This window comes from Canis lupus, chromosome 10 (genome assembly GCF_003254725.2).
Source record: "Canis lupus dingo isolate Sandy chromosome 10, ASM325472v2, whole genome shotgun sequence".
NCBI lineage: Eukaryota > Metazoa > Chordata > Mammalia > Carnivora > Canidae > Canis > Canis lupus.
The window spans coordinates 61,781,426-61,807,669 of NC_064252.1; the positions used below are offsets into that span (position 1 = coordinate 61,781,426).

Here is a 26,244-nt window from a genome sequence, read left to right on the forward strand (position 1 = left end):
AAAACCCAGAAATGGACCCACAAGGATATGGTCAACTAATCTTTAACAAAGCAGGAAAGAATATGCAATGGAAAAAAGGCATTCTCTTCAACAAATGGTGGTGGGAAAACTGGACAGTTATATGCAGAAGAATGAAACTGGACTACTCTCTTCAACCACGTACAAAGGTAATATCCAAATGGACAAAAGTAAAAAAAAAAAAATGGACGAAAGTCCTAAATGTGGGACAGGAAACCATCAAAATCCTAGAGGAGAACACAGGCAGCAACTTCTTGCTAGGCATGTCTCCTGAGGCAAGGGAAACAAAGGCAAAACTGAACCATTGGGACTTTCAGGATAAAGATCTTCTGCACAGCAAAGGAGACAAGCAACAAAACTAAAAGGCTTCCTACGGAATGGGCGAAGATACTTGCAAATGATATATCTGACAAAGGGTTAGTATCTGAAATCTCTAAAGAACTTCTCAAACTCAACACCCACAAAACAAATAATCCAGTTAAAAAATGGGCAGAGGACGTGAATAGACATTTTTCCAAAGAAGATATACAGATGGCCAACAGACACATGAATAGATGCTCAACGGAAATTTAAATAAAACTTTAAAAAAGGAAGAAATACAGACTAAAAAATCTATATTCCCAAAGTTAATTCTATTTTTTGAGATAGATATATCATTTCTATATAGATATATATTTAGAAATATAGAATAAATATAAAATATAGTATATATTTAAGTTTTTATTTGACACACAGTTAGCTAACATGGAGTGCAATATTAGTTTCAGGCATACAATTTGGTGATTCAACGATTCCATACATCACCTGATGCTCATCACAAGTGCACTCCTTATTCCCCATCACCTATTTCACCCATTCCCCCCTCCCACGTCCCCTCTGGTAACCATCTCTAGAGTTAAGAGTGTTTCTTGGTTTGTGTGTGTGTCTCTCGCTCTCTTTTTTTCCCCTTTGCTTATTTGTTTTGTTTCTTAAATTCCACATATGAGTGAAATCACATATTTGTCTTTCTCTGACTGATTTCTCTTAGCATAGTACTTTCTAAGCTCCATCCACATCATTGCAAATGGCAAGATTTCATTGTTTTGTTTTTTTTTAAAGATTTTATTTATTTATTCAGGAGAGACATGGAGAGGGAGAGGCACAGACACAGGCAGAGGGAGAAGCAGGCTCCATGCAGGGAGCCTGACATGGGATTCGATCCCAGGTCTCCAGGATCACACCCTGGGCTGAAAGCGGCACTGAACCGCTGAGCTACTGCTGCCCAATTTCATTCTTTTTATGACTAATTTAACTTATTTATATATATATATAAATTTTTATATTTATATTTATATAGTTTTATATATACTTACATATATATGTATATATGCACACCACATCTTCTTTATCCATTCATCAGTAGATGGACACTTGGGCTGTTTCCATAATTTGGCTATTATATATATTGCTGCTATAAATACACACATCCCTTTGAATTAGTTTTTTTTTTTTTCTGTGAGGACCCCTTTATACTCTTAAAAGTTACTGAGAATTTCAAAGGGCTTTTGTTTATGGAGGCTTTCTTTCTTTCAAATAACAATGTAACTCATTATATGGTAACATAAGTCACATTTTTATGAAAAATTGTTTTTTTAATTAGTGAGAATGGTATTGTTTTACATTTTGGTTAATCTCTTGAATGTCTGGCTTAATAGAGCACAATTCCCATTGTAGCTTCAGCATTCCGTCAGCTGTGCTAGGTTGTTTCGGCTGATGATAAAGGAGAGAGTCGATCCTCACACACAAGGAAGAAAAAAGCAGCCTTGGGGGCCCAGCCAGGCCTGGGTGTTGCTGGGGGCTGACCTGGCACTCGCAGTTGGCCTCTGTGGGCTCCTGCTGAGCATAATCAATCTCACAGAACATCTACATCAGACAGGACCATTCTATGACCATCATGGGCCAAGACTAAAACAAGACCATGAACTTGTCCAGGCCCAAGACATGACCACACACACCCTGCTCTGACTCCTCTGCTGATTACAACTGTAGCATCACTCTAGCTTGACCTTCCATGTTCGTCTCCCATGGCTGCTGATATAAAGTGCCACAAACTCGGTGGCTTAAGCAACAGAAATTTATTCTCTCACAGTTCTAGAGACAGAAGTGAGAAATCAAGGTATGTGCAGGGCCATAGTCCCTCTGAAGCCTAAAGAGGAGAAGTCTCCCTTATCTCTTCCAGCTCCTGGTGACTCTAGGAGTTTCCTGGCCTGTGGTCGTGTCAGTCCAGTGTCTGCCTTTGTCTTCCCATGGCCTTCTCCTCTGTGTCTGTCTCAAATCACCCTCTGCCTCTCACTATAAGGATACTTGTGGTCTCATCTGAAAATCTTTAACTTAATTACATCTGTAAAGATCTTTAAAAAAAATAAGCTAATGTTCACAGATTCTGGCGTAAGGATATGGACACACCTTTTGAGGGGTCACCATTCAACCCACTATATTGTCCAGAAGACTTATTAAGAATTATTCCCAATTCCAGGGACAACTGGGTGGTTTAGTCAATTAAGCATCTGACTCTTGATTTCAGCTCAGGTCATGATCTCAGGGTCATGATATTGAACCCCACATCGGGTTCCACCTCAAGCAGGGAGTCTGCTTGAGGTTCTCTCTCTCCTTCTCCTTCTGCCCCTGTGTTATCTCCTTTGCTCCCTTTGTACTCTCTCACTCTCACTCTCCCTTTCTAAAATAAATAAATCTTTTAAAAAAAGGAATTATTCCCACTTCCTGACAGCATCCAATCCACAATAAAGCTCTACTTGTTTGCTTGCTTGTTCATTCATTCATTCTTTCTTTTCTTTCTTTTTATATTTTTTATTTAAATGTAATGTAGTTAACATTTACTGTATTATTAGTTTTAGGGGTAGAATTTAGTGATTCATCAGTTGCATACCACACCTAGTGCTCATTACACAAGTGCCCTCCTTAATGCTCATCACCCAATTACCCCATCCTTCCACCTCCCCTCCAGCAACCCTGTTTGTTTTCTAGACTTCAGTGTTTCCTGTGGTTTGTCTCCCTCTATGCTCTGATCTTATTTGATTTTCCTCTTCTTTCTTAAACCCTCCCCCAAAATCACTAAGACAAACCCAAATCCCATATCTTTTCTAAAACCATCTTCTCAAAATGCCAGACAGCTCCCTAGAGTATATGTTCTTCTTCCCTGCAATGAATAATAAACCCGATTTGTTCAGTTACTGCTCTGTTCTTTGTGGTATTTTGCTGGAAGGTGTTGACACATGGATATGCAGCTAGAAAACGGAAGTGTATTTTAACAGCCTTTTCAAATCATAGTGGATGTTCTTCTCTGATACTACACCAAAATTCAACAAGTGGTGATTTCTTAGAGGTTGGTCAAATGTAGATCTGAAACCATCTCAGTTAACTTTGCACACTCCATTACATTAAAATCCATCAGTCTATCTTGTGCTTTGAGTCAGTCTTTTGGTTCATACATTTGAACATCATTTATTGATCATTTGGAAAATAATGATTCACTGAGTTATGCAGCTCTTCCAAATGTTGACACATTTATTATAAAATATAATTTTATTTTATTTTAAATATTTTAAATTTGAGAGATAACATGAGTAGGAGGCAGGGGCAGAGGGAGAGGGAGAAACAGACTTCCTGCTGAGCAGGGAGCCTGACTCAGGGCCCCATTCCTGGACCTCCAAGATCATGACCTGAGCCAAAGGCAGATGCTTAACCAACTGAGCCACCCAGGCACCCCTACAATATATATATTTTTAATCACACTTATTAAAATCATCACCATCTCATCAGAAAATGCTTTATGTATTAGGAAGCTATCAAACTTACAGTAGTAGATACAAGATTTCCTAACTTTTAATTTTCTCTTGAAAGTTCAAATGTTATCACTGGCAACAATTACTATCAGTTGTTTTCCTCAAAAGAGCAGGCTTCCTACAACTATTTTCTTTTTTTTTTTTTATTTTTTATTTATTTATGATAGTCACAGAGAGAGAGAGAGAGGCAGAGACACAGGCAGAGGGAGAAGCAGGCTCCATGCACCGGGAGCCCGATGTGGGATTCGATCCCGGGTCTCCAGGATCGCGCCCTGGGCCAAAGGCAGGCGCCAAACCACTGCGCCACCCAGGGATCCCCTTACAACTATTTTCAAGAAAGCATTTGCCAAATACCCAATTCTAAATGACCAAAGTTGTTTTGTCAGTTGTTCTCTCCAGTGGGGGGAGAGGGTGCTTTGGGGGTAAAATGTATGAGGGAATAAAAAAGCTGATTCTGCTGCCAATTCAATCACACAAGTGCTTTTCCATAGGACAGCTATCATACTTTGGAATGCAGCAAAAATATGTTATGTGTACTTTCCATTTTGTCAAACAGAATAATAAAAAGATGTATGTTTAAGGTTCAAGACTTATTAAAACTATAATTTTTTACTGTTTCATCAAGAAAACTTTGAAGTAAATTTTTTTCCCTGCAAGTTTGTGGTAGTGAAAAGTATCTAATATCACTGCCTTGATTCCTGGTAGGACACCAGCACTTATACCAACCACCAAGGCAGATAGCAATGTGATAATAATAATAATAATAATAATAATAATAATAATAATAATAACATCCTAGTATTATTATGAAAATAGTTTTGACTTCTTAGATTTCCTAAAAGGGTCGTGGGTATCCTCATGGATCTGCAGACTACACTTTGAGAACTGCTGAACTAGGGTATAAAGCAAGTCTCAAAAATTGGAGAGAATTAAGACTCAATTACAAAAAAAAAAAAAAAGAGAGAGATAAATGTCCTTCTTAAATTTGGAAATTTTAGAACTTTTTTTAGCAATCCATTGGTCAAAGAAATAATAACAGAAATTTTTTAAATACTTAGAGTTGAATGATAATAAAAATATATGACAGGCACCTAGTTGGCTCAGTCAGTAGAGTACGCAACTTCTCATCTCTGAGTCAAGGGTCCAAGCACCTACATAGGGGGTAGAGTTACTTAAATATATAATTTTTGTGGGTGGCATTTGGCAGGCTCAGTTGGAAAAGCATGCAACTCTTGACCTGGGATGGGGGTCATGAGTTTGAGCCCCACATGGGGTGTAGAGATTACTTAAATAGATTTTTAAAAACTTAAAAAAATTTAAACATGACAAAAAATGATACTTAAGGAAAGTTTATAGACTTAAATGCTTATATTGGGAAATAAGAAAGACTAATAATTAATGATCTAAATAACTCAAGTTAACAAGCTGAAAATAGCAATAGAATGGTCCCAGAAAGCATATAAAGGTGATCATAAGGATAAGAAAAGAAATTAAAGTATGATGGGAAGAGTCTATAAACCCAAAAGTTGATGCTTTGAAAAGATATAAACTTGCAACAAAATAAAAAGCAGAATGGGGGGGGTGGGTAGAGCAAAGAATCTGTAAACTGACAAAGCATTTCAATTTTTTTAAAAATTTTCATTCTTTTGGACAATATATTTCTGGATATCTGAATCTTGAAGAGCTCTCTGTACTCCCATGTTAACTGCAGTACGAGTCATAATAGCCAAAATATGGAAACAACCTGTATATCCATTGACAGATGCATGGATAAAGAAAATGTGGTGTATACACATAGTGGAATCTAATTCACCCTTTAAAAAAAAAGGAGGGCAGCCCCAGTGGCCCAGTGGTTTGGCGCTGCCTTCAGCCCGGGGTGTGATCCTGGGGTCCTGGGATCCAGTCCCATGTCGGGCTCCCTGCGTGGAGCCTGCTTCTCCCTCTGCCTGTGTCTCTGCCTCTGTCTCTCTCTCTCTCTCTCTCTCTCTTTGTGTCTGTCACGAATAAATAAATAAAATCTTTAAAAAAAAAAAAAAAAAGGAAATCCTGCCATATGGAAAAACATGGATGAACCTGCAGAAGATTATGCTCAGTGAAATAAGCCAGTTACAGAAATAGTCAAACATAGGGGCACCTGGGTGGCTCAGTTGGTTAAGCATCCTGCTCTTGATCTCAGCTCAAGTCTTGATCTCAGGGTCATGAGTTCAAGCTCTGCATTGGGCTCCACACTGGGCATGGAGCCTACTTAAAAACATAATAAAATAAAATAAAATAAAATAGTCAAACTTAGAAAAGCAAATAGTCAAAAGGTGGCTGCCAGGGGCTGGGAGGAGGGCAAAATGGGGAGTTGGTGTTCAAAGGTATGAAGTGTCAGTTATACAAGATGAATAAATTCTATAGATCTGTTATATAATATAGAGCCTACACTTAAATACTGTATTGTGTACTTCAAAAAATTGTGAAATGGGTAGATCTCATACTGTTCTTACCACAAGAAAAGAGGAAAAGCACAAGGAAACTTTTGGAGGTGATGAATATGTTTATTACCTTGATTATGATGATGGTTTCATAAGTATATATGCATGTGTTCAAACTCATCAAATTGTATACATTAAATTTGTGTGGTTTTTTTGTATATGAATTATACCTCAGTAAAGCTGTTAATTAAAAAATAATAATAAAGAATGAAATAAGCTATCACTATAGACCCTGTCGGCATCAAAAGGATAATAAGGGAGTACACACACACACACACACACACAAAACACAACCCTACACACCTAACTGTGACAACTTAGATGAAATAAACAAATTCCTGAAAAACTCAAATTATCACAACTCACCCTCTATAAATTGTTTGAATAACCCCATAACTATTAAGGAAATTGAACTCATAATTTTAAAACTCCCAAAAAAGAAATCTCCAGATCCAGATGGTTTCACTGGAGAAGTCTACCAAACAATTAAAGAGTTAATATTGACTCTACACAAACTCTTCCAAGAAAATAGGAACATTTCCTAAGTTATTTTATGAAGTGTTACCCTGATACCAAAACCAGATAAAAATAACGCAAAAAAGAAAACTGCAGACCAGTATCTTTCATGAATGTATGTGCAAAAATCCTCAACAAAATATTAACAAATCCAACCTAACAATGTATAAAAAAATTATACACCATAACCAAGTGGGATTTATTGCAGGTATGCAAATCTGGCTCAACAGTTTTTAAAAGTCATTGTAACCCACCATATCTACAAGCTAAACAATAAAAATTATATAATCAGATCGATCAATGTAGAAAAATTCATTTGACAGAATTTGATTACCATTTGTGATAAAAATAAGAATACAGGGGAATTTCCTCAACTTTATAAAGAACATCTATAAGAAATCTATGGATAACATTAATTCTTTATGGTAAAAGAATGAATGCTTTCCCCCTAAAATCAGGAACAAGGGAAGACGTCCTTTCTTACCACTTTTATTAAGCACAGTGCTACAAGTTTACAAGTAATGATTTGTCTTATGTTGGTGTATCTTGGAAGTGATTAAATACTCAGTGTTAATGTCAAACATTCATAGGCTGTCTGATACACAGGAGCTGCAGGTGGTGGGTTAAGGTAGCCAAGGACAAAGAACCCCCACAAAGCCTATCTTCTCCCATCATTTAGTGGTTCCAAAAGAATGTGCCAGAACTACAGCATGCACATGTAGCACTGAAAATCCAGAGGCTCCAAGAGGCCCAAGGAAGTGTCCAAACAAGTTAAGAGAGGGCTTCTGTGACTTCCTGCCCCAGGAGGTTAATGCAGCCATGATAGTTGTCAAATATCCAGTACTTCAAAGGCAAGTATTATTATCTCCCAGATTTACTATTTTCTTAATGATATAATGTATATTTCAAAGTTGAAATATTCTAGATACCTCAAATCAATTTTTTAAAAGATTATTTGAGAGAGAGAGAGAGAGAGCATTCACACAAGAAAGAGCATGAGTGGGGTGCAGGCAGAGGAAGAGGGAGAAGCAGGCTCCCCACTGAGCAGGAAGCCCAGGGCAACTTGATCCCAGGACTCTGGGATCATGACCTGAGCCAAAGGCAGATGCTTACCTGACTGAGCCATCCAGATGCCCCTAGACACCTCAGATCATTTTTTAAACCAAGTTAAATTCAAATCAGATTCACATATTAATAAATAACCCCCTTGGCTCTTGCAAGCTAGATAGTTCTGCCCAGAATGTACTGCTGAAGAGATGTAGCAGGTCACCTGGTCCTTCCTTAACATCTCTGTGCCTCAGTTTCCTCACCTGTAAAGGGGTGATCATAATAACTCCTATCTTGTAGAGACCTGGAAGGGATGAAAAGAGTTCATTCAGGTGAAGCACTTAGAACAGTGCTTGCACATATTAGGCCTCCAGATGTACTTCCAGCCTCCTGCCCACACTTGGAAGTGGGATGGTTCTTTCTGAAGGGTTTGGGAGATACTGGTTTGTGTCAATCCCATTCTGCATCCAGAAATGATTAGCCAACACTGGTTGCTTATCACTATTAACTAAAGGCTGATGAGATGAGAGATCATTAGACGAGCGAACCAGAGATCACCCACTGCCTGCCTGCAGCTGCATTCATCTGTGTTTTATTTGGTGTGATTTCCATCACCTGTCTGGCCTCCTGAAACACGTGAGTTTGTGATGTCTGATATTTTGCTAATTTTCTACACTACAGAATTCCCTACCATTTCACCCCAACAGTCATGGTGGAATGACAGAGGGAGCAATGCTCTCAGAGGAAAAGGAATAAAGGAAAGATTTTAGCATTTGCCATCACTTTATGCCAAGTCACTTATTTAAAGGTTTCATATGTGAAACCTCAAGACTAAGTGTAGGAGGGGTTGGGAGTGATTCTGGCGATTTTCAAGGGTGCTTTGTGTTATCTGCTGGGCCGGGTGTCTTGTTTGCCCTCCTGGTCCTCCCTCCACTCTCCTTACATGCTCTGTGCCCAAGACCTGCCCTCTGGCTTCCAGTTGGGTTCAACTAAAGGTGGGAGGCCCTGGGAGGAGATGGAAGGGCAGGAGAGCCAAGTTGGAGTGTTTATTTCCCCCTGTGGTCACTTCAGTGGTCTCTGCTCCTGTCAGGCGACCTTGTCCATACAGCTTTCTCTGTCTCTGGGTACCTGTAACGACTCCCTCCCAAGGCCTGGGAGTTGAAACAGAACCTGCCGGTACAAGTCCTGGGTACTGTACAGCCCCTTGAGGCTTTCCTGCACACAGCTGACACCCTGGTGAGTAGTCTCTGTGAAAGAGAAATGTATATGCTGGTTTCTGCTCTGTTCCTGACACACGACTCCAAACACCCTTGTAAATAGGAGTGCTAGGAAAACCTTTTGTTGGTATACTTAGTTTTGGCCCTTAGTTCCTAACCCAGAGCTCCTAAGACCTTTGTAATTTCCTGAGGGACAGGAGAGTCTAAGACAGAGCTCCTATAGCTCTTGGAATTTCCTGGGTGGTAGGAATGTCTTTTGTTCTAATGGGGCAACTTTCGATGGGCTTCTGGATGGGAGCTGATCACTAGAAAGACCCAGCCATGACTGGAACTTTCAACTCTTCTCTCCTCCATTGTCAGGAGGAGATAATCAATGATGATTATGTTATGAAGCCTCCATAAAAATCCCCAAAGTATGGGATTCAGAGTGCTTCTGGGTTGGTCAACATATTCATGGCCCAAGAGGGTGGCATAGAACAACTCATGGGAACAGAAGCTCCTGCACTGTGTACTTCTTAATCTGGCTGTTCATTTGTATCCTTTAAAATATTCTTTGGGAGACAGAACATGAAAGACTCCTAACTCTGGGAAACGAACTAGGGGTGGTGGAAGGGAAGGTGGGCGGGGGGTGGGGGTGACTGGGTGGCGGGCACTGAGGTGGGCACTTGATGGGATGAGCACTGGGTGTTATTCTGTATGTTGACAAATTGAACACCAATAAAAAATAAATTTATTTTAAAAAAATAATAAAATAAAATATCCTTTGTAAATAATCAGCAATAGTAAGTAAACTGTTTTCCTGGGTTCTGTGAGCTGCCCTAGCAGATGATTGAACCCAAGGAGGGGGTTGTGGGAACCTCCAGTCTGTAACCAAGTTGGACAGAAGTTGTAGGTAACCTGGGGACCTGTTACCTGTGAATGGCGTCTGATGTGGGGACACTCTTGTGGGGCTGATCCCTTAAACTGTGGGTACTGTGCTAATTCTGGTTAATGTCAGAATTGGATTGAACTGAGTACACCCAGCTGGTATTGGAGAATTGGTCAGTGTGGGGAAAATTTACACCTGGTGTCAGAAATGTATTGTGAGAGTATGAGGGGCCTGGGTGGCTCTGTCGGATGGGCATCTGCCTTCAGCTCAGTTTGGAATCCTGGGATCGAGCCCCATGTAGGGCTCCCTGCTCAGCAGAGAGTCTGCTTCTCCTCTTCCCTCATGCTCATGCTTGCTCTTGCTCTCTGTCTCTCTCTCAAATAAATAAATAAAATCTTTTTAAAAAAAGAAATGTATGTGAGAGTAAAGAAAATACAGTAAATCAAAGACAAGGCCTTAGTAAATTCTCTTCAAATATCTTCCTTTGACAGTGCCATCTATTTCTTAGCACTATACTAGTGATATATGTATATATATCTTCACCTTATGCATCATTGAACCTAACCCCCGGGTAAAGTATGATTCCTTGTGCCAAGGGCCAGGATCAGTAAGGACGGTAGGTTCAAACCTCAGCCTGAAAACCTTTCAAATGTATAGAAAATACAACTTTTTCTCCTTTTCTGTAACTCAACTTCTATTTCAACCCCAATCCTCCAAGGATGCAAAAACATAAGCTAAATCAGTTCAGGGTTCCCACTGACAATAAAAATACAATTAATAAGTGTAAGAATAGAACTACACACTAGGAATTTGGGAGCCAAGAAGAGGGACACCTAACACAGTCTCAAAGGAGGAACAAAGGAGTGCCAGGGAACTTCCTGGAGAATGGAGTGTCTGCAATAAGACAAAATGATGAACAGAGTTAGCCAAGCAAAGAAAGAAAATGGCATTCTAGGCATAGAGCAAAGGCACAGAGGCAGGGAACTACAAGTAATTCAGTGTTGTTGGAGGATAAGGTCAAGGCAAGGAGAGGTGACATATAAAACAGTGACCAGATCTCAAGGGCCATGTTCCATCAGGTTAAGGAACTTGAACTTTATTATAGGTCAATTATTATTGGTCCCCCAAGGTGAGGTGTGTACACCTAGGGTGCACACAAGACCATTCACTGGAATACAGGAAGAAAATATTAAAACTTCTGTCTTCTGCTTTCATGTTTTATTTGTTTCATAACATACATAATATATTAGTGCCATAGGACAAGTTATATAATAAATAAATACTATGCATATACTGAAGTTTGGGTTCAGTCTCAGAATTCACATAGAATCTGGCAATTGACTTTGGCTTTAATCCACTGCCTCACTTTAATATATCTAGTAACACTGAACCTCTGTGTAATCAAGGATCCTGTAAAAGCAGAGATAACTATCCTACCTAACAGGTGTAACAGCCACAATTATATAAACAAGGTATGTGATTTGGTTTCACTCTTAGTATTAGATATGTTTGTTTTCCAAAATGAGTGAGCTTTCTAGTTGTAACATTGAATAAATTTTCCTTATGTGTTTTTTAAGTAGAAAGTCAACCTTAGATGAAATATATATTAATACATATGTATTATTGCAAGAGTAAAATACTACAATAATCAATGATGACTTGTAAAAGCTAACAATTTTGCATATAAAATCAATTTGAAACTTTCCAATTGTTAAATAGGAAAATAGATTGGACTTAATATGAAGATTTAGAAAGAGTGGAGTAGATGGATCACTTTCAAAGAAACATTTTTTTGAGCCAATATGTTTATAAAACTTTAAAGAATAATGTAGAATAAAAGGGATTCTCTTATAATTCTGTTATTTGTAGAAGCATTTGGTGTTACTAGCCTGCATTCATAATACAAAATAACTTGTAAGAACCGTGTTGAAGTTTTCGTTACTTACTTTCATTTTAGCCATGAGACTTTGGAAAACAGAATACTTATTTGGCAACCTTACACCTGTCAAAAGGCTAAAATAAAAAAAGATAAGAAATAACAAGAGTTGATGAGGAGGATGTGGAGAAAAAGGAATGATTATGCACTGCAAGTGCGAATGTAAATTGATGCCACCACTGCAGAAAACAGTATGGAGGTTCCTTAAAAATTCAAAATTGAAATATAGATTTTATATATATATATATACACACACATATATAATGGATTATTATTATTATTAAGCTATGAACAAGGATGAGATTGTGTCACTGTGACAACATGGATGGACCTAGAGGGTATTATGCTAAGTGAAGTAAGTCAGACTGAGAAAGACAAATGCCATATGATCTTACTCATATGTGGAATTTTCAAAACAAAACAAATGAATAGACAAGTAAAAAGTAGAATCAAACCTGTAACACAGAGAGCAACTGATAGTTGCTAGAAGGGATGGGGTAGGAGGTGGGAGGATGGGTGAAATGGATGAAGGGAAGTGGGAAATTATAGGCTTTTAGTTATGGAATGAATAGGTCATGGGAATAAAAAGTACAACATAGGGAATATAGTCAGTGTATTGTGGTAGTGTTGTTGTAATAGATGTAGCTACGCAGTGAACACAGCATAACATACAGAAGTTGAATCAGTATGTTGTACACCTGAAACTAATGTAACATTGTGTATCAACTACACTCAAAAAAATGTTTTAAAGAATACTTATTTGGGTGTTCTTTACATCATATGAAAGCATAATCTCAACTTTGCTACTTCAAAATTTAACTCCTGTATCAAGTACAACATCCATTATACCCTATCTTGAATTCAGCTATAATAAGGAATATAAATAGCATTTTTTAAAAAAGGAAACTTTTAGCCCTCAATAGTACAAAAAGACTGAGATCATACCATGCATATTTTTAGGTCACAACGCTACGAAACTTGAAGTCAAACAAAAAATTTGGAAAGACCACAAATACATTGAAGTTAAAGAACATTCTACTAAAGAAAGAATGGGTGAACTAGGAAATTAAAGAAGAAACAAAAAAGTACATGGAAGCAAATGAAAATGAAAACATGACAGTTCAAAACCTCTGGGTTGCAGCAAGTTGGTCATAAGAGGGAAGTATATAGCAATACAGGCCTACCTCAAGAAGTAAGAAAAGTATCAAACACACAACCTAACCTTACACCTGAAAGTGCTAGAAAAGAAACAGCAAATAAAGGATAAGGCCAGCAGAAGAAGGGAAATAATAAATTAGAGCAGAAATAAATGATACAGAAACAAATAGTAGAACATGTAAATGAAACTAAGACCTGGTTCTTTGAAAGAATCAATAAAATTGATAAACTCCTAGTCAGACTTATCAGAAAGAAAATAGAAAGGGCCCAAATAAATAAAATCACAAATGAAAGAGGAGAGATCACAACCAACACCACAGAGATACAAATAATTATAAGAGAATATTATGGAAAATTATATGCCAACAAACTGGGCAATCTGGAAGAAATGGATAAATTCCTAGAAACATATAAACTACCAAAACTGAAGCAGGAAGAAAAAGATAATTTGAACAGGCCCATAACCAACAAAAAAATTGAATCAATAATCAAAAATCACCAAACAAAAGTCCGGGGCCAGATGGTTTCCCAGGGGAATTCTACCAAACATTTAAAGAAGAATTAATACCTATTCTTCTCAAACTATTCCAAAAAATAGAAATGGAAGGAAAACTTCCAAACTCATTCTGTGAGGCCGCCATTACCATCATTCCAAAACCAGACAAGACCCCACTAGAAAATGGAACTACGGACCAATATCCCTGGTTAACACGAACGCAAAAATTTTCAAGAAAATACTAGCAAATCGAATCCAGCAGTACATTAAAAGAATCATTCACCACCATCAAGTGGGATTTAACCTGGGCTGCAGGGGTGGTTTGATATTTGCAAATCAACCAACCTGATTTACCACATTAATAAAAGAAAGGATAAGAATCGTATGATGCTTTCTATAGATGCAGAAAAAGCATTTGACAAAATATAGCATCCATTCTTGAGAAAAATCCTCAACAAAGTAGGGATAGATGAACATACCTCAACATCCTAAAGGCCATGGAGGAAAGACCCACAGCCAATATCATCCTCAATGGGGAAAAGCTGAGAGCTTTTCCTCTACTGTCAGGAACAAGACAGGAAAGTCGTCTACTCTCACCATTACTATTTAACATAGTACTGGAAGCCTTAACCTCAGGAATCAGACAACAAAAAGGAATAAAAGGCATCCAAATCAGCAAGAAAGAAATCAAACATTTACTCTTTGCAGATGACATGATGTTCCATATAGAAAACACAAAAGATTAAAAAAAAAAAAAAAACCTGATCCACAAATTCTGTAAAGTTGCAGGATACAAAATCATTGTGCAGAAATCTGTTGCATTGCTATATGCCAATAATTCACCAGCAGAAAGAGAAATCAAGGAATTGGTTCCATTGGCAATTCACCAAAAACAATAAGATACCCACAGATAAACCTAACCAAAAAGGTAAAAGGTGTGTACTATGAAAACTATAAACGATTGATGAAAGAAATTATAGATGACACAAAGAAATGGAAAAACCTTCCATGCTCATGGAATCGACGAACAAACATTGTTAAAATATCTATACTACCCAAAGCAAACTACACATTTAATGCAATCCCTATCCAAATACCACCAGCATTTTTCACGGAGCTAGAACAAGCAATCCTATAATTTGTATGGAACCACAAATGACCCAAGTACCCAAAGCAACCTTGAAAAGGACAAGCACATCTGGAGGCATCACAATTAGACGCCAGACCTCAAGTTATATTACAGAGCGTTAGTGATCAAGATGGTGTGGTGCTGGCACAGAAACAGACACACATAGATCCATGGAACAAAACAGAAAACCCAGAAATGGACCCACAACTATAGGGTCAATTAATTTTCAGCAAAGCAAGAAAGAGTATCCAATAGAAAAAAAAGACATTCTCTTCAACAAATGGTGTTGGGAAACTGGACAGCGCCATGCACGGAATGAAATTGGACCCCTCTCTTACACCATGTACAAAGGTAATTTCAAAATGGATGAAAGACCTAAATGTGAGACAGGAAACCGTCAAAATCCTAGAGGAGAACACAGGCAGCAACCTCTTTGACCTCAGCTGTCGCAACTTCTTACTAGACACGTAGCCAGAGGCAAGGGAAAAAAAACAAAACTGAACTATTGGGACTTCATCAAGATAAAAAACTTCTGCACAGCAAAGGAAACAATCAACATAACTAAAAGGCAGCCTACAGAATGGAAGAAGATATTTGCAAATGACGTATCTCATAAAGGATTAGTATCCAAAATCTGTAATGAACTTATCAAACTCAGTACCCAAAAAAGAAGTAATCCAGTTTTTAAAAGGGCAGAAGATGGGACACCTGGGTGGCTCAGTGGTTGAGCATCTGCCTTTGGCTCTGGGAGTGATCCCAGCCCAGGGATGAAGTCCTGCATCAAGCTCCCTGCGAGGAGCCTATTTCTCCCTCTGCCTTTGTCTCTGCCTCTCTCTCTGTCTTTCATGAATGAAAAAAATAAAATCTTAAAAAAAAATAAATAAAAAGGGCAGAAGACGTGAATAGACATTTTTCCAAAGACATCCAGATGGCTAACAGAGGCATGAAAAGATGCTCAGCATCACACATCATCAGGAAAATACAAATCAAAACTACAATGAAATACCACCTCATACCTGTCAGAATGGCTAAAATTAACAGAACAAACAAGTGCTGACAAGGATAAGGAGCCAGGTAAACCCTCTTGCACTATTGGTTGGAATGGAATGTAAACTGGTGCAGCCACTCTGGAAAACAGTATGGAAGTTCCTCAAAAAGTTAAAAAATAGAACTACCCTACAATCCAGCAATTGCATTGCTAGGTATTTACCCAAAAGATACAAAAATACTAATTCGAAGGGGTACATGCACCCCAGTGTTTATAGCAGCACTATCAATAGCCAAACTATGGAAAGAGCCCAGATGTCCATTGACTGATGAATGGATAAAGAAGATATGGTGTGTGTGTGTGTGTGTGTGTGTGTGTGTGTGTGTGTGTGTATGGAAATATTAGTCATCAAAAAAAGATGAAATCTTGCCATTTGCAAGGACATGGATGAAGTAGAGTGTATTATGCTAAGTAAAATAAGTCAGAAAAAGACAAATACCATATGATTTCACTCATTTGTGGAATTTAAGAAACAAAAGATATAAACATATGGGAAGGTGGAAAAAAGAGAGAGGGAAACAAACCATAGGAAACTCTTAATGATAGAACAACCTGAGGGTTGATGGAGGGAGGTAGGCAAGAAATGGGCTAAGTGGATGATGGGTATTAAGGAGGGCACCCTTTGTGATGAGCACTGGGTGTTGTATGAAAGTGATGAATAACTAAATTCTAACCCCTGAAAACAATATTATACTACATGTTAACTAATGAGAACTTAAGTAGAAATTTGAAAACAAAAATAAATAATAAATAAACAAGGAAACTTTTAGAGAAAAATGAAGTAGCCAAAACATATTATGATTTCACTGATAAAACTTCTACCACTTTCCCTAGGTGAAGTAAAAAGAAAAAATCTTTTGAGATTTCCCAACCTATAAATCCTAGGTATAAAGTTTCTTCAAAAACACAAGGTCTTGGAAAATATTTTCCAGAATTTAATTTGCTGAGCACAAAAAGGGTAGTGCTTTTTTAAAAATGTGTTCCTTTGGTGTTGTTTATGTAGACATTTGGGCATGTGGAGAAAACATGGCATCTTTAAGTTTGACAGCTCTGTGGAATAATGACTAAATCAACTCTCCTTCTACTCTCCTTGGTGGCTGAGGTGATTTTGGATCTCCCTAAAACTAATAGCACAGTGAATTTGACTGATGAAACACTAATAGAATGGAAATTCTTTTAGGGGTCATGCAATTGTCACTGCATGAAACAAATAAGGTAAAGAATGATTAAGGAATCACAAACATTCAATATTTTATTCACTTTCTTTAGCTGTATGTTCAATAAGGTAATTATAGTAAAGCATCATATAACAGGATTATTAGCTGAGCATTAAACAATGGTGGGCCCCTCTCATCATTTTTCAGCTAAAAGGAAGCTATTAAACATATAAGAGATTCAGATGCTCTCTTTTATTTATTATAAAAGATGCTCAGATAAGATGGAATAGTAGTTACTACATGTTTTTAAACCATTTGAATAAAAGAGAGTTTTAATACACTCCACGGAAAACAATAGCAACAAAGCAGGTCTTAGCAGCAGGTTGATAGTTGCTTGCAGAAAAGCAACTGGAATCAGCAATTTGCTGGAACCTGATGAAGAAGTAACCAAATTGATATGCCTTATGGGTTTAGGTACAGCCTTTCCTGCATAATATCAGCTCCAGAGATACTCCTATCATTATTCTAGGTAAGATACTGAAATTGGCATACATGCAATGACAACTGAAACACAGATGGGTATTCAAATACTATTTGGTTACTGCCAAAGCCAGTTCCATTCCTTCTTTGCTCCAGAGTTCAGAAATTCTTTTTCTTTCTGCTCCAGAGTTCAAAATTCTTAGCGCCCACCTTCAGCCCAGGGCATGATTCTGGAGTCCCGGGATCAAGTCCCACATTGGGCTCCCTGCATGGAGCCTGCTTTTCCTTCTGTCTGTGTCTCTGCCTCTCTCTGTGTGTCTCTCATGAATAAATAAAATCTTAAAAAAAAAAAAAACTCTTTTTCCATGTGGCTGTGTGAAATAGTGAGTGAATGCTAAAACACTAGGAGCAATAAATAAAAGGAAGGGCAGGAATCTTGAGTCTTTTTCTGAAAATATTCAGAAAACATCCTCTTTAAGCTCTGCACAAAGCTGCAGATTGTGAGATTACTTCAGTGAAGTGGCATCATCACAAGTGCTCAGATCTTCAATCCAGGGGTAGACAATTCATGTTTACAGTCAGCCACTATTGGAGGCAAAGAAAACAAAGATTAATAACATCAATACCAGTAGACTTTGATAAGTTATGAATGTATATTGGATTACTTAGAGAAACCATTAAGAAAACTGCAAAGCCATATACCTAAAAACTCTATAAATAAAGAAGAAATTCTTAAAAGTATCTAAGAAAGGAGAAACAGAGGAATGAGAAATAAAGAAAACAAGCTGAAATGACAAAAAGTCAAAACACATCAATAGTTACCTTAAAAAAATGGTGTAAGCATACCAATTAAAGAGATCAGAGTGGATTAAAAAATAATCACCTGATAATGTGCTTGCTGTCCAAAAGAAACTCTTTTCAAATACAATGACATCAATAAATTGAAAGTAAAACGATGGAAGAAGGATACAAACTTTAATCAAAAAAATATGGGGCACCTGGGTGGCTTAGTCAGTTAAATGTCCAATTCTTGATCTCAGATCAGGTCTTGGTCTTAGGGTCATGAGTTTAAAAAAAAAAAACCTGAGTGGCTCTATTAATATCAGATAAATTAGTAGACATTAGAGCAAATAAATTTGCTAGAGACAAAAGGGACTTTACATAATGATAAAAGGTAAAATGATAAGTGTTAATCCACCAGGAACACATTACAATCTTAAATGTGAATCCACGAAGCAAATGAAGCTTATAATATACATAACCCACAAAACACATGAAGCAGACACTGATTGAGCTGAAAGGAGAAATAGGCAGACACACAATTATAGTTGGGGAACTCAACACTCCATTCTTAATGATTAGTAGAACTTCTTCTGCAGAAAATCAGTAAGGATATAGAAGGACTCAACAACACAATCAATCAACAGAATCTAACATACAACACCTAACAACACCAGGATACACTTTTTTTTTTGTCAAATACCTACAGAACACTCACCAAGACAAACCAGATCCCTGGCCATAAAACAAATCTCAACAAATGTAAGAGTTAAAATCATACAGAGCATGTTCTCAGACCATATGAAGTCAAACTAGAAATCAATACCAAGAAAATCTCTGAACATGCAGAATTTAAACAACACACTTCTAAAAAATATGTGGGTAAAATAGGAAGTCTCAAGCCAAAAGCACATAATTGAATGATAAATAAAATATAGCATATAAGGGATCCCTGGGTGGCTCAGCAGTTTAGGGCCTGCCCTCAGCCCGGGGCATGATCTTGGAGTCCCAGGATCTAGTCCCACATAAGGCTCCTTGCATGGAGCCTGCTTCTCCCTCTGTGTCTCTGCCTCTCTCCTCTCTCTCTCTCTGTCTATCATGAATAAATAAAATCTTAAAATATATATATATAACATATAAAAATTTGTGGAATTTAGCTAAAGCAGGACTGAGATCAGGAAATTTCATAACACTAAATGCTGTGTAGGAAAAAAAGAAAAGTCTTCAAATCTAATCAATAATCTAAATTCCTACATCAAGAAACTAGAAAGAGAAGAGGAAAAAAACCTGAAAGCATGCAGAAAAAGAAAATAATAAAGAGGATAAATCAACAAATTTGAAACAGAAAAAAAATAGAGAAAATTAATGAGCCAAAAAGCTGGAACTTTGAAAAAAACAATAAAGGTGATCAATCTTTAGCAAGATTAACAAAGTAAAAAGGAAGAAAAAAATGAATTACCAAAATTAAGAATGGGAATATCACTACAGATTCTGCGGTTACTAAACAAGTGATAAAGCAATACCACAATTTTATTTTTATAAAATTGACAACTCAGGGCAGCCCGGGTGGCTCATCGGTTTAGCGCCACCTTCAGCCCAGGGCCTGATCCTGGAGACCTGGGATCGAGTCCCACGTCCCGCTCCTTGCATGAAACCTGCTTCTCCCTCTGCCACACTCTCTCTCAATCTCTCTCTCTCTCTCTGTCTGTCTCTCATTAATAAATAAATCTTTAAAAAAAAACTGACAACTCAGAAAAAGGGATAAATTGCTTAAGCATCACAAACTACCAAAACTCAATCAAGAAAAAATAGACAACTTGAGTAGTCCTGTAGCCATTAAAGAAATTCAATTTGTAATTTAAAAGCTTCCCTTGCCATAAACACAAAAATCTTCAATTCCAGATGGTTCCATCAGGGAATTCAACAGAACATCCAAAGAATTAACACTAATTTGGGGCACCTGGGTGGCTCAGTTTGTTAAGTGTCTGCCTTCTGCTCAGGCCAAAATCTCAGGGTCCTGGAATCCAGCCCCACGTTGGGCTTCCCTCTCAGCAGAGAGTCTGCTTCTTCTCCCTGTGTGCCCCACCCCCACCCCGCATGTTCTCTTTCTCTCTCAAGTAAATAAATAAAATATTCCCAAAAAGAACACCAATTTTACATAATCTCTTCCAGAAAATAGAAGAGAAGGGAACATATTCCAACTTATTTATGAGGCTAGTTTGCCCTGATACCAAAACCAAAGACAGCACAAAAACAGAAAACTACAAACCAATATCCTACAATATCTCATTTAGATACAAAAATCCCCCACAAAATATTAACAAACCTAATCCAGCAACATATTTAAAAAATTGCATACCATAGCCAAGTGGGATTTATTCCAAGTATAGAAGGCTGGTTCAACATGCTTAAAAATAATCAGTGCAGGGGTGCCTGGGTGGCTCAGTAAGTTGTGCAACCAGCTCTTCGTTTTGGCTTGGATCATGATCTCAGGTTCATGATGTTGAGCCCCACATTGGGCTCCATGCTCGGTGGAGAGTCCACTTGGGATTCTCTTCCCCCTCTGCCCCTCCCCTCATCTCTCTCTGAAATGAATAAATCTTAAAAAAAAAAAATCAGGGTGTCTGGGTGGCTCAGTCTGTTAAGTGTCTGCCTTTGGCTCAGGTCATGATCGTTGGGTCCTGTGATCGAGCCCCACATCAGGCTCCCTGCTCAGTGGAGAGCCTGCTCCTCCCTCCCACTTGTGTTCTCTCTTGCTCTCTCTTGCTATCTCTCTCTCTCTCTCTCTCTCAAATAAATAAATAAAATATTTTTTAAAAAATCAACAATCTTGAAAAATAAGAATCAATTGAGAAGAATCATCTGAGAAGAATCACTCTGTTCAATATTAAGGTTTACTATTTAGCTAGTTATCTAGAGAGTGAGATACTGGTGGAATATTCTGTTCCATTAATCTATGGATCAATGGATACAATGGATCACAGATCAATTCTGTTCAATTCTGTGAGAACCCACACACTCGGTGGCTCCTATGAATCCCGGTGGACCTCTTCGCAGCTCCTGTCCACCCCCACTTTGCCATGGCTTCTGCTAGCCTGCAAATCCTGGGGATCATCCTGACGCTGCTTGGCTGGATGAATGCCTTGGTGTCCTGTGCCCTGCCCCTGTGGTAGGTGACCACCAGCATCGTGGTGGCCCAGGTGGTTTGGGAGGGGCTGTGGATGTCCTGCGTGGTACAGAACACAGGCCAGATGCAATGCAAGGTGTACAACTCCCTGCTGCGCTGCCCCAGGCCCTGCCCCAGGCTGCCCCCCCACCCCCCATGTGGTTTCCCTCCTCTTGGCCCTGCTCGGGCTGCTAGTCTACCTCGCAGGAGCCAAGTGCACCACCTGCGTGGAAGACAAGGACTCCAAGTCCCCTCTGGTGCTAGTCTCTGGGATCATCTTTGTCATCTCAGGGGTCCTGACCCTGATCCCCGTCTGCTGGACGGCCCACACCATCATCCAGGATTTCTACAACCCCCTCGTATTGGACGCCCAAAACTGGGAGCTGAGAGCCTTCTTCTACTTGGGCTGGGCAGCCTCTGGCCTTTATTGCTGGGGGGGGCTTCTGTGCTGCACCTGCCCCTCTGGGGGGTCCTCGAGCTCAAGCCCGACACTCAGCATCTGCTGCACATGCCACCTCTCAGGGTACCCCCGAGTACCCCACTAAGAATTATGTCTAATTCTCAGTCTAACCCCCTAAGCTGGAGAAATCATGATGGTGATTTAGACAGCTTTGGGCTTGTTTTTATCTTTTTTTTGCTTTTGGGGAGACGGTTTTTTTTTTTTATTCATTTGATAACCAAGAAACCCAAGTCTCTCATGAGCTCTGCTGTTGGTATTTCTGACCTTTGGATGAGGGAACCAAGGAGGTGATGCTTCAGAGTTTCTGGATATTTCTCCGCCCTGGACATCCCCATCGTGGAGACCAGCCTGGAGCTGTGGGCCAACATAAAGGCTGCCTGCTGTTCAGATGCTTTCAGCCTGTCCCTTACTGGTCAGGCCTCTGGAACCCCTGGGGGCTCGTGAGCATTTAGAAGAGCAGATGATAAGTCACCAGAGAACTGCCCATCTCCAAATCTTCTGACTTCTGACTCCACTATCTTGAACCCTGTCCCAGCTGTGCTGTAGACCCCTGGCCCTCTCATCTTCAGCCCCTGCACACTTCTGCCGTGCTTCCCCCACCACACACATGCACCAGTTTTTGCTAAATAAAGCTTGTCTTATTTTGTAAAAAAAAAAAGAGAGAGAGAGTACCCAAAAATAGACCCACACAAGAATGACCAACTGATTTTTGATGAAGTTATCAGAGCAATTCAATGGAGGAGGGATAGTCTTTTCAACAAATAATGCTGGAGAAATTGGACATCCATATGCAAAAAAAATCAATTAACCTACCAAAACTTCATAACTTCTACAAAATTTAAAACAAAATTGGACCCTGGACTTAAATGTAAAATATAAAAATATAAAACTTTTTTTAAAAAGGTTTTATTTATTTATTTGACTGAGAAAGAGAGAAAAAGAGCACAAGCAGGGGGAATGGCAGGCAGATGGAGAGGGAGAAGCAGGCTCTGCATTGAGGCGGGAGCCCAATGTGGGGCTCAGTCCCAGGACCCTGGGATTGTGACCCTAGCCAAAGGCAGACACTTAACTAACTGAGCCATCCAGATGCCCCTAAAAATGTAAAACATTTAGAAAAAAAAATAAAAGTTTTGGGGATCTTAGGCTAGAAAAACAGTTCTTAGACTTGACACCAAAATATGATCTATGAAAGGAAAAATTGATAAGTTGGTCATCATCAAAATAAAAAAAATTTGCTCTATAAAAGACTCTAGGAGAAAAAATAAATTAAAAAAATTTTAAAAGACTCTAGGGGGATGAAGAAATGAGCTATAGACTGGAGGAAAATGATTCCAAACCTTTAATCTAAGAAAGGACCAGTATCTGGAATATGTAAAGAATACTCAAGACTCAATAGTAAAAATATAAATAATACAATCAGAACACAAGACAGGTGGTGCCTGTGTGGCTCAGTCAGTTAAGCATCTGCCTTTGACTCAGGTCGAGATCCCAGGGTCCTGGGATCGAGTCCTGCGTCAGTCCTCCTCCCTCCCTTAGTGAGGAGTTTGCTTCTCCTTTTTCCTCTGCACCTCCTCCAACTTGTGCATGCTTGCTCTCTTGCTCTCTCTCTCTCAAATAAATACATAAAATCTTTAAAAGAAAATAAAAAGAATGTGAGACAGGAGTGACACATGAGAGAAGCAGGAGTCAAGAATGGCTCCCAAATTTTTAGCTTAGGTGAACAGGGGCTATCAGATAAGACTGAGAATCTGTTTTCGTATCTTAAAGTATATGCTAAATGTGATATCATACATTTAATGTGAAAGAGGATTGCATAGATCAGAACGTGGGCACAGGACATGAACAGACATTTCATCAAAGAAAATATTCAGAAGGCAAATAACTACATGAATAGATGTTCAACATCATTGACCATTAAAGAAACGCAAACTGAAACCACAATGACATGTCGCTACACACCTATTAGAATAACCAAAATAAAATACAGTGACAGCACTAAATGCTGGTGAGTATGTGGAAAAGATGGATCGCTCACACATTGCTGATGGGAATATAATGTGATAACAGTCACTCTAGAAAACATTTGGGAGTTTCTTATAAAATTAAACGTGCAACGACCATTCAACCCAGCAGCTGCCCTCCTGGAGAAATAAAGACTAATGTCCATACAAAAACCTGCACACAAATGTTATATAACACCTTTATTTATAATAGCCAAAACCTAGAAACAACCTAGATGTCTTTCAACAGGTAAACAAACTATGGCACCCTGGAAATCTACTAAGGAATAAGAAGGCATCAACTACAGGCACACACAACAACTTGAATGAATCTCCAGGGGTGTTGTGGGTTGTTAGAGCACCATGTCAGCAATTCATGCTGAAATGGTTTAAGAAAAAACTATATTTGCCCTATTCTTACAAGCCTGAAATTATTTTAAAAGAAAAAAAGAATAACTGACAGAATTTAAAATTTAAATGGACATGAGAAAGGCCAGAGTCAAGAAAGACTACGAGGTTTCTAGCTCAGGTGACGGGGGTTACCAGCTGAGACTGAAATGTAAGGCTTCATATCTTAGTTATAATATATGTTAAATAGCATTTCTTAAACGGAATGTAAAAGAGGATTGCACAGATTAAAGATTCTCTTTTACTATTGCATATTCATTTATTAAGGTTATCCTGACAAATTCCTGTATCCACAGCTAACTTCTAGGAATTGCCTGTGGTCAGATGGTTTGGTGCAAGAATAAGAACCTGAAATCCTAAGCCTCATTCCTGGCTCTAGTTTTACACAGTGCACTAAATTTCTTCAGTGCTCACCTTTTCACTTATGAAGTGGGACTAATAACTCTAGTCTGCAAAGTACTTTCCTCGGGGGAGAGTCATAATTTGAGCACAATTAACTGCTTCTAATTTTTCAAAGAGTAAAATTCTACCTAAATGGTGGAAACACAATATCCCAAACTAATTGTTTCTACACGTGATTTTTTTTAAAAGCCACCAATTCATTTTGTGGTAATTTTATGAAATGGAGATTAAATTGGAACTAACTCATGTAAAAATAATATCCTTTAATATTAGCCATAATAGCAGCTTGGTATTGTCTTAACAGGAGAGTGTGCAACATGAGGAGGGAGGGGGAAGAGGTAAAAAACAACAAAAAGTCTATTCCTACATAAGCCTCCAAAATTAATAATCATTGGTATCCACTCCTTCTGTAGGTTTTCTCAGAAAGCAGCAGAATTACAGGTAGTCCCAGCATGAAACTAATGAACTCAACACAAACAATATCATTAGACATGAGAAGAGATTCTGCTTTGGGGTATTAGTGTCAGACTCTCATACTGAAGACCAAATTTGGGACCATACCTTAATCTAAAGGGATTGGGTCTTACTAAGATGCTTTCATTTGCTCATTGTTAAGTCCCTCCCCCCAGCTCTTCAGGGTGTTTTCAGGTTGTTCTTTAGAAGACCAGGAAAGCTGAGAGAGAAAAAACAGCTCATGCATCCATCATCTCTCCTCTCAGAGAAGCAGTGATTTTTATAGGACTGTAAACAGTAGTTTTTAAGTGGTCTCACCTCCGATTTTAATGTGAGTCTTTAGTTTAAACAGAGTCATAAAATCATGAAATATGCCTACAGTAGCAGAAATAAAAGAAACCAGGTCTTAAAGCATGTCTGAATAAAATTCTAGTCACTATGCAGGCTTTGAGGGGCCGTAGGTCATAGAGTCATTAAGTTTCTTAAAATTGTTATTTGGGCACCTGAGTGGCTCAGTGGTTGAGCATCTGCCTTTGGCTCAGATCATGATCCCAGGGTTCTGGGATGGAGTCCTGCATCGGGCTCTGCAGGGAGCCTGCTTTTCCCTCTGCCTATGTCTCTGCCTGTCTCTGTGTCTCATGAATGAATAAATAAAATCTTTAAAAATAATAAATAAAAATTCTTATTTAAGTATACATACAGAGAAGTGTATAAATCCTAAGTGTACAGATTGATGAATAATAAAAAGTGACCATATCTATGTAATCAACAATCAGGTCAAGAAATAGTAATATATGAAAAACTAGTTCTCGGTACAAATAGGTCAGAACGGTGGTTAATGGTGGAAGTTGTCATCTGGGTGAAGGATATGCCTACTGAGGCATCTATATCTTGATCTGGGTGATAATTATCACAAGTATTTACTTATGTAAAAATTACCCTGTACATTTAAGATTTGTGCATTTTCTCTACTTAAGTTATAATTGAATAAAAAGTAAAAAAAAGTTGAAGGATTAGTTTTGCCTGTTCTTGAGCCATACGTAAACAGAATCCTACCGCATGAGTTTTTTTTATCTTGCTCAATGTTATGTTTGGGAAATCTACCCATGTGGTTGAATATAGTTGCAGTTCATCCCTTTTTGTCAATAGTGTTTAATTATATGAATATGCCACAGTTTATTTATCC

The 26,244-nt window shown here is 38.4% G+C and overlaps 1 pseudogene; it reads left to right on the forward strand.

Annotated features, from left to right (window-relative positions):
• Positions 1-21,249: 21,249 nt before the first annotated feature.
• LOC112675629 (claudin-6-like) lies at positions 21,250-21,893 on the forward strand (annotated as a pseudogene).
• The last annotated feature ends 4,351 nt before the right edge of the window (positions 21,894-26,244 follow it).